This window comes from Eurytemora carolleeae, unplaced genomic scaffold (genome assembly GCF_000591075.1).
Source record: "Eurytemora carolleeae unplaced genomic scaffold, Eaff_2.0 scaffold1487, whole genome shotgun sequence".
Lineage (NCBI taxonomy): Eukaryota > Metazoa > Arthropoda > Copepoda > Calanoida > Temoridae > Eurytemora > Eurytemora carolleeae.
In genome coordinates this window covers 7,890-16,503 of record NW_019397429.1, presented here as the reverse complement: position 1 = coordinate 16,503, position 8,614 = coordinate 7,890, and positions in this window count along the sequence as shown.

Genomic DNA, 8,614 nt, shown 5'->3' with positions numbered 1-8,614 from the left:
ATTTTGTACCTAATGATTTAGGTTTAGGATAGGACACCTTCTGGGCCAAGCGAGGGGGGGGGGTCCAAAACTCGAAAACTTGGAAATCACCAAAATTAATTCAACTTAACATGCGATTCCGACAGAAAAGAAAAAATTACACATTTACGAGTAAATGTCAAAGGTTAAAACGGTATGTTAGAGTATAATAATATAGAATAAAGGCTAAAATATTGGATTTATAGTTTAGCACCCACCTACCCCCCCCCCCTAAAAGAAAAGCTTATGTAATGTTAAACTCAATCATGGCCGCTATATTATAAGTATACCATGGGGACGGAAAAATTAAGTATTCAGCAATTCACAGTTTAATTACCTTGTAATAATCCATTCATACTTCCTTGACAATATGGAGACTTAAACAATATGGAGCCTCCATTAAAGCTTCTTCCTTGAGTCTTCAGAACTTATAGTTTAACAATTCGCTCCGTTGAATGTTGATTGAGATCAATCAGTGTTGTATGCACTCATCACGTGTGTGTGCGACCGTCCATTTGCGGGAAAAATCTTGAAATGAAATTTAAGCTGCATCTTATTTTCCACCGAGTTGAATTCAAAAAACCGGTTTGATATTCTATTTGGCGGATTTTCATGGTAGGAATTGGCGCATTCCCAGTTTTTATGAGAACAAGATGCAACATTGAGCCTTATTCTCCACTAAAACCAATCAAGGTCGGTTTTTCATTGGGTCTAACTCCTTAAGTCGAGCTGAATATCTTGCAGCTGTCAATCACGTGACACCAGCTGTCGTTAGAGTTGGGTCGAAGATTTGGTCTTAAAGTTGGGTTTAAGGAAATACGGCTCGAGCCGAAGCTTTAAAATCACGGGCTCAGGGATGAATATATCACGGCAACTAAGTATTCTTAGAAATTATGGGTAATCATAATCATAATTTTTTAGTTCAGTAAAAAATATTTTTATATTTTCTTGAATTAAGTTGTATCATGTTTTAAACAATTTTACACAAAATATTTTAAATAAAAATGTTCAACATATTCCCCCAAACAGTGGAGACCAACCTGTAAATGGGGGCGGTGAAGGGGTGCGGGGTAGGGTAAGGGGTTGGAAGGGGTGGGGTAAGCCCCCCCTGGACAAATTCCTGAATACGCCCCTGTTTAAAATAATTCAGCACGTTTCAAGTTCAATTTACGGAAAAAATATTTTTAATCAAGNGTAAATAACCCCAATAACCCCCCTTATTTACGCCACTGAATTAGTCAAACATATGACCAAACTGCAAAATTTATCCAGCACTATTATAGACATGCTGCAGAAGGTCCCGACCTCACATAACCGAGGGCGGGAAGGCCAGCCACAACAATTTCTCGTCCGAGCCGCATTCTCCTCATTTTCTCGTCCAAGCCACCTCGGAATCCTCGTCATTTGATTATTTTGTGTTAAAAAGTTTCCAATTCTTGAAGATAAAACTTTTTTTAATCTGGCCATGTTAGGGCATAGAATATGGATGGACTAAATTATTGCAATGATTATATCATGTTGGAATCTTCAAACCCATGTGAATGGTGTCAAACTTTATTGAGGTAAAACTTAAATCTCTTCTGCCTCCGTAATGGCTAACCTTCATGATATAAAATAAATAGCAAAATAATCTGCTTACCTCTGCTTATAATTTTCCCCATGGAACTACCCGGAAAAATTCTATGGTTTTCACTAAAGTTAATAAAAAAGATTGAAGTTCTATAAACTTGGAATTTTTTGCGACATTCTACACCAGGAATATCTGAAAATCCGAGTAAAAAAGGTGATTATTCTTAAAGATATTAAACTTGAAATCTTTAATTCAATTGAAACTTTTTTTTTTGATTTACAAAAATTTGACATTTCATTTATGCCCTATTGTGGCTTGATTCTTAAAAAATAGTTTTATCTGGAAGGATTATTCACTTTAAAAAATAATATTGAAAGGAGGAGGATTTCAAGGTGGCTCGGATCAGAAAATGAGGAGAATGTGGCTTGGACGAGAAATTGTTGTGGTTGGCCTTCCTCCCCTCCATAACCTATTGACCTAAGAAATGGTGCGACCTAAAATGACCTAACCTGACCAAAAATAACCTTAGAAGGTTGTCTAAGGTCGGTTTTGGTCCTCCGACCTACCTCAACCAAAAATGACCTTTGATTAAGTCACCTAAGGTCGTTTAAGGACGTTTTAGGTCGTCTGACCCAGATCAACCTGATTCAGACTTAAGACAACTTAACTTTAAGGTTGGTTTACATTGGTGGTTTGCGGGGAAACCAACCTAACCTGACCATGCACTTATGCGCTGGTCAACCTAAAGGTCCAAATTATTTTGAGGACCACTGTCTAAGTTCCCTTAGGTTACGTATAAAGTTTCAAATTGATTTGAATATTTTAAGTGTGAAGTTGCAGAGTGCACCGGGACTTAAATCAAATTTGCGGAGGGGGGGGGAAATTTGCGAGGGGGGGGCAAACAGTATTTTAATAAACTTGTAGAGGAATAATAGGGCTTCCTACGTATAACAATAAAATGGCCGTTGCATGATCGGCGGCTGAGAAATCGGCCGTCAAAGTTTAAACTTTTATATCACGTTTTAAAGTATCAAGACGACCTCTCACTAAAATTTGTTAAAATAACAAAGTTGGAGGCGTATATGAATTGACTTAAACGTTTAAAATTTTAGAGCTCTAACGCTAAAAATAAAGTCACTGCAGCGCTCGGAGCCTGAAAACGTTTACGCTAAAATCTCAAGGCGTTTTTAAGAAAAACGGTCAATTTTTTTTAACTTTTCCATATCAAGACTGACGTTTTATAGAAAAAAACCTTGGTAAAAAAGTAGAAAATGACTATTTTGTAATGAAAGTACGTTCGTCGGAAAAAAACGTAACCTAACAAAATTTGTAACCCAACCTAACATGGTAGAACCGGTTTATATTCGATAATTTAAAGTGCTCTGAGAGTAAAACCATGAAATACAAAGTTTAAAAGGACACTAATACCTTCTTATATGCGCAAAAAAGTCGTCCATCGGACGATTGGCGGCCAAGAAATCGGCCGTCGAAAGTCTTCAAGAACAAATTTTCATTGCCGGACTTATTTTGATCATTTAACATGCTCTATAAAGTCACTTTAAAAAAAGTTGTAGTGCACTCTAAAAGCTTTCTGTTGATATAAAAAAATCGGCCGTAGGACAATTTTTGACGATTTTATGATAAAAAGCGTAACTTTTCTGGATTTTTGTACACAAATTAAGATTATAGACTTACACTTTATACATTTTAGTACATCTTTTGATACTTTATTGATTTGAAAATTGCTCTAAGAGCACTGTTTAGAAAAGCAAAGTTTTAGATCTGTGTTACACCTGTGTGCTCCGCCGTCTTAAAAAAGCTCTAAATTTATTTTTAAATTCCAAGATTAGCTGGGCACTTATGAGCACTTGCAGTGCTGAGAAGTGACACAAGAGAATCAAAGTTGTAGTGGACTCTAATACCTTTTCATGATAAAAATCGTAGATGGTACAGTTAAAAATCGCCAAAACATGCATGCTCGCAAGGGGTTCACCATGAGACATAATTTTTTTTATACAGATATGCATTTTTTATATCTATATTTTTGCTTTTCTTAACAGTGCTCTAGGTTAAGGTTCAGGTTCCGGAGTAATCAGGGATATTTCTCTCAACTAGGTTAGGGTTCAGGTTCCGGAGTAATCAAGGATACTTCTCTCAACTAGGTTATGGTTCAGGTTGCAGAGTAATCTCAACTAGGTTAGGGTTCAGGTTACGGAGTAATCAAGGATACTTCTCTCAACTAGGTTAGGGTTCAGGTTGCAAAGTAAACAGGGTTGCAAGAAATGTGGCATAGAACTAAAAATTGACTTTGAAATGTGGCTTAGACAACAATTACAACATAGACATGAGGCTTAGACACAAATTATGAGTTAGAAACGTGCTAAGGCCAGCATTGTGACTTAGAAATATGGCTTAGACTGAAAATATGATTTATAAATATGGCTTAGAACAGAAAAAGTGACTTAGAAATGTGGCTTAGACAAATATTATGACTTAGAAATGTGTTTTAGATATATATCATGACTTGGAATTGACTGTGGCCTAGACCATAAAGATGACTAGGACATGTGGCTTGGAAATGTGGCTTAGACAAATATCATGACTTAGAAATGAGTCTTAGATAAAAATTATGATTTGGAACTGTGGCTTAGAAGGTGAAGATAACTAAGACATGTGGCTTAGATATGTCAAGCCTGTTTTTGGGGACAAAATTATGTCTAGGACACTTTCTAAGTCTCAAATAATAAGTCACAATCATTTCTAAGTCGCATTTTGTTTAAGAGTATGACTTTGATATGATTGTGACTTTAAATATTTAAACACATCATGTAACTTTGGACACTATCATATCTCAGTTCTTCTTTTAGGATTGATAATGTTCAAGATAGATTCTGAGTCGAGCAACTCTAAGTCACAATTCTAAGTCACAATGTTTGTTGCATAGTCAAAAAGAATGCCAAAGTAAGCATTCGATATCAATGTTTTTTTTCCATTCATATTAAGATTTAAATTTCCATCAGTGTAGTACAGCCTTAGAAAAGTGACTTAGAGTCCAATAACTTCTAACTTGAAGCCATGAACTATTTGCCATTTTAACTAAATATTATTAAATTTTGCAATTTTGATATCCTGAGTCATTTTATCTAAAAATACTAGGAAGCAGAGTACTTTTATGTATCTTTATATCTTTGCATCTTTGCATCTTGACAACTTTGCATATTTGCATCTATGGAACGTGGGCAATTATACTCGAAGCAGCCTGTCTGAACTACCACTAGTTGTGACATTACCAGCCAGTTCAACTGATTACCATTGATAACTCCATTCTCAAGATGATTCTAAGAACAGAGCTACTGGAGACTTGGAGCAGCCAAACCATGATATACCTGAGGATGCACTCCATTCTCCAGATGGGACTATAAACAGAGCTACATTAGACTTGGAGCAGACAAATCAGCATATCCAAGAGACACAGGAGAACTAGGATATCCAGGGCATACAAGAGGGCTAGGATAATCGAGGATATTGAGGCAGGAGACACAGCACCATATGGAGCAGCTCCTCCCAGATATGATGTAGCAGAAGCATATGTACAAAATGATCCTAATATAGGAGATAATGCTCCTTACAGAGTAGCTCATCATGAACCTGGTGTATAGGCAACAACTAGAAGAGACAATCCAGATATAGAAGAAGCTTGTCTAAATATAGATAAGCTGAAAAGTATGTTCTTCTGATANATTATATATTATGTATATAACCTATATATATAAGATAACCTAACCTAACAAGGGGAATGTCGACAATTTTATCATTGGTCTAGGATAAAGTTTTTACACAGGGATACTTGAGTTTATTTCAGGAGATGTACTGTTACCATTTAAAATTGGTTTTGACTTAAAGAAATATAAAGCCTTAGAACTTAAGCGAATAAATCTACAGATTGTATAAAATACGTATATTTACAAGTAAAAAATGAATGAATAAAAAATGATACTAATGAATAATGGAAAGCAAAGCTCCCTGACGGTCTGTCGGCCTTTCATCCGCCTCGATGGGGAGTTAAACTTCCATCTTCTGATCTTCGTGAATACTAACTCATTTCCGCTTTACCCTGGCCGAAGTTTTTTTTCCATTCCTCCCAGATTCAAACTTATGCTCATTGGCTAAATATTGAACTTAGACCCAGGCCAACTGTAACTTTATTCTTCACATTTTGAAATCTCTTTTTTCTGGGTTGGCATTTTCTCAACGCACAGAACTGTCTTGACACTTTATACGTGGGGAGTTTATCATCTGCCCTACAGCTATTTTTTGCTTTTAAAAGTTTAGCTACTCAGTATAGTTATGCTCTGGAAATATAAATCGCTCTCAAAATGAGCGTGAGAGTAGATCAAGTAGCCTTCTTTGTAAACAGGAATCCCCCATTTACAACAAAACCTTTTGAAGATCGAGAAACAAAAAACTAAGTTTATACTGTAAAAATCTCTGAAATTCTGTAAAAAGCAATATTCAGGATGTGCCAGGAACAAAATATGACAGAAGCAAGAAAATTTAAAAATTGTCTTTGATCTTCAAATGTAAGAATTGCGAGAAAACATGTAAGTCGTCTTTGATTTCTGATATTCAAAGCATGGGCAAAGAAAGTAAAAAAAAGAGGCTGTATGTCTGATGAGCTTTTTTTAAAATGGTACACATTTCTTGTATCTTAAAAATTGACGAAGATAAGGCTGGATGAACAGTTATTGTAGGTCTGTTGACAGAATTATCTTGGGGCGGGTGTTATACAATGTATATAACTCTTTTAACCTTTACGCCAATTAAAACTTGAGGATCTTGTGTCTTACGTAAGACGATCCTGAGTCATCTCCAAAAGGATACTGTGTGATTCCATTAGGATAATGTGTCATCTGTAGCAACATTGGGTGTCATTTCCAAGTGAATACTGTATTATCTCAATGAGAATCCTGAATTCTCCAAGAGAATCATGTGTACCTCTTCTGTAACCTGAACCCTGCTCTCCTCTCAAATGAACCCTACTCTTCTCTAATCTGACTCCTACTCTTCTCTAACCTGAACCCTACTCTTCTCTAACCTGAACCCTACTCTTCTCTTCTTTAACCTGAACCATACTCTCCTCTAACCTAAACTCTACTCTCCTCTAATCTCAACCATACTCTTCTCTAACCTAAACTCTACTCTTCTCTGACCTGAACCCTACTCTTCTCTTACCTGTACCCTACTATCCTCTAACCTGAACCATAATCTTCTCTAACCTGATCCCTACTCTTCTCTAACCTAAACCCTACTCTTCTCTAACCTGTACCCTACTCTTCTCAGTGTATCTATAAAAACGCTACCCTATAAAAACGCTACTTTAAAAAAACACTACACTATAAAAACGCTACACATAAAAACACTACACTATAAAAACGCTACCAAGGCTAAATTCACTACCATTTTTAGATGAGAACTATTGATTATGATTAAAGATAAGCCATTAAATGAAATGAAATGAGAGATATTGTTTACGTATTCGTTAATATATGAATATATTGACCAAAATTACATTTGAATCATTAAAAAATATATTGATAAAAAGAAGGTTAATGGAAGATAGTTGGTCTAGTTTCTCAGAATTAGCAGCTGCAATAACCATGCAACTTCGGTTGCTGCAGCAATTCTAAGTAAATATAAGGAAATTTATCGAAATATAGATGTATTACCAAACAAGGAGAGTCCAAACAAAGATAATAGTCTGATTGTTATATCTGTGCACAGATGGAAACTGTATGATTCACAGTTTAGCTGATGAGATTGTTTATTCGGCAAGACCTTCTAACTAATATAATTCTGTTAGATATGCTCTATTCCTCAACCTTCTAGAACAGCTTGAAACAGAGAGAATAATCTGGATAAATGAAGATGAACCAATTGAAGACTGGTTCTGGAAAGCAAAAGTCGAGTTTTACTCGAGTTTAACTCGAGTTTTTATTTGCTGGGCCTGAACCCTACTCTTCTCTAATCTGACTCCTACTCTTCTCTAACCTGAACCCTACTCTTCTCTAACCTTAACCCTACTCTTCTCTAACCTGAACCCTACTCTTCTCTAACATGTACCCTACTCTTCTCTCATCGGAACCCTGCTTTTCTCTAACCTGAACCCAACTCTTCTCTAACCTGAACCCTAATCTTCTCTATCCTGCACCCTACTTTTCTGTAACCTGAACCCTTCTCTTCTCTCATCTGAATCCTACTCTCCTTGAACCTAAACCCTACTCTTCTGTAATCTGACTCCTACTCTTCTCTAACCTGTACCCTACTCTCCTCTAACCTGAACCCTACTCTTCTCTAACCTGAACCCTACTCTTCTGTAACCTAAACCCTTCTCTTCTCTCATCTGAACCCTACTCTCCTTGAACCTAAACCCTACTCTTCTGTAATCTGAACCCTACTCTTCTGTAACCTGAACCCTACTTTTCTCTTATCTGAACTCTACTCTCCTTGAACCTGAACCTTACTCTTCTCTAACCTGTACCCTACTCTCCTCTAACCTGAACCCTACTCTCTCTAATCTGAATCCCACTCTTCTCTAACCTGAACCCTACTCTTCTCTAACCTGAACTCTACTCTTCTCTAACCTGAACCCTACTCTTCTTAACCTGAACCCTACTCTTCTATAACCTGAACTATACTTTTCTCTCATCTGTTCCCTACTCTCCTGTAACCTGTACCCTACTTTCCTCTAACCTGAACCCTACTCTTCTCTAACCTGAACCTTACTCTCCTCAAACCTGCACTTTACTTTTTAACTTTTAAACTTTTATGAATTTATAAAATTATAAAATTTTAGATTAAAGTCTACATTTTTTAGATCAAAGTTAACACTTTTTAGATAAAATTCCATATTTTACGAAAATGAAGTTAAGGATTTGAAGCAAAATGGTTATCAGAAAAATATATTTTTTGAAAAAAAAATTTAGATCACATTCAACATATTTTAGATCCAATTACATATATCTTAGA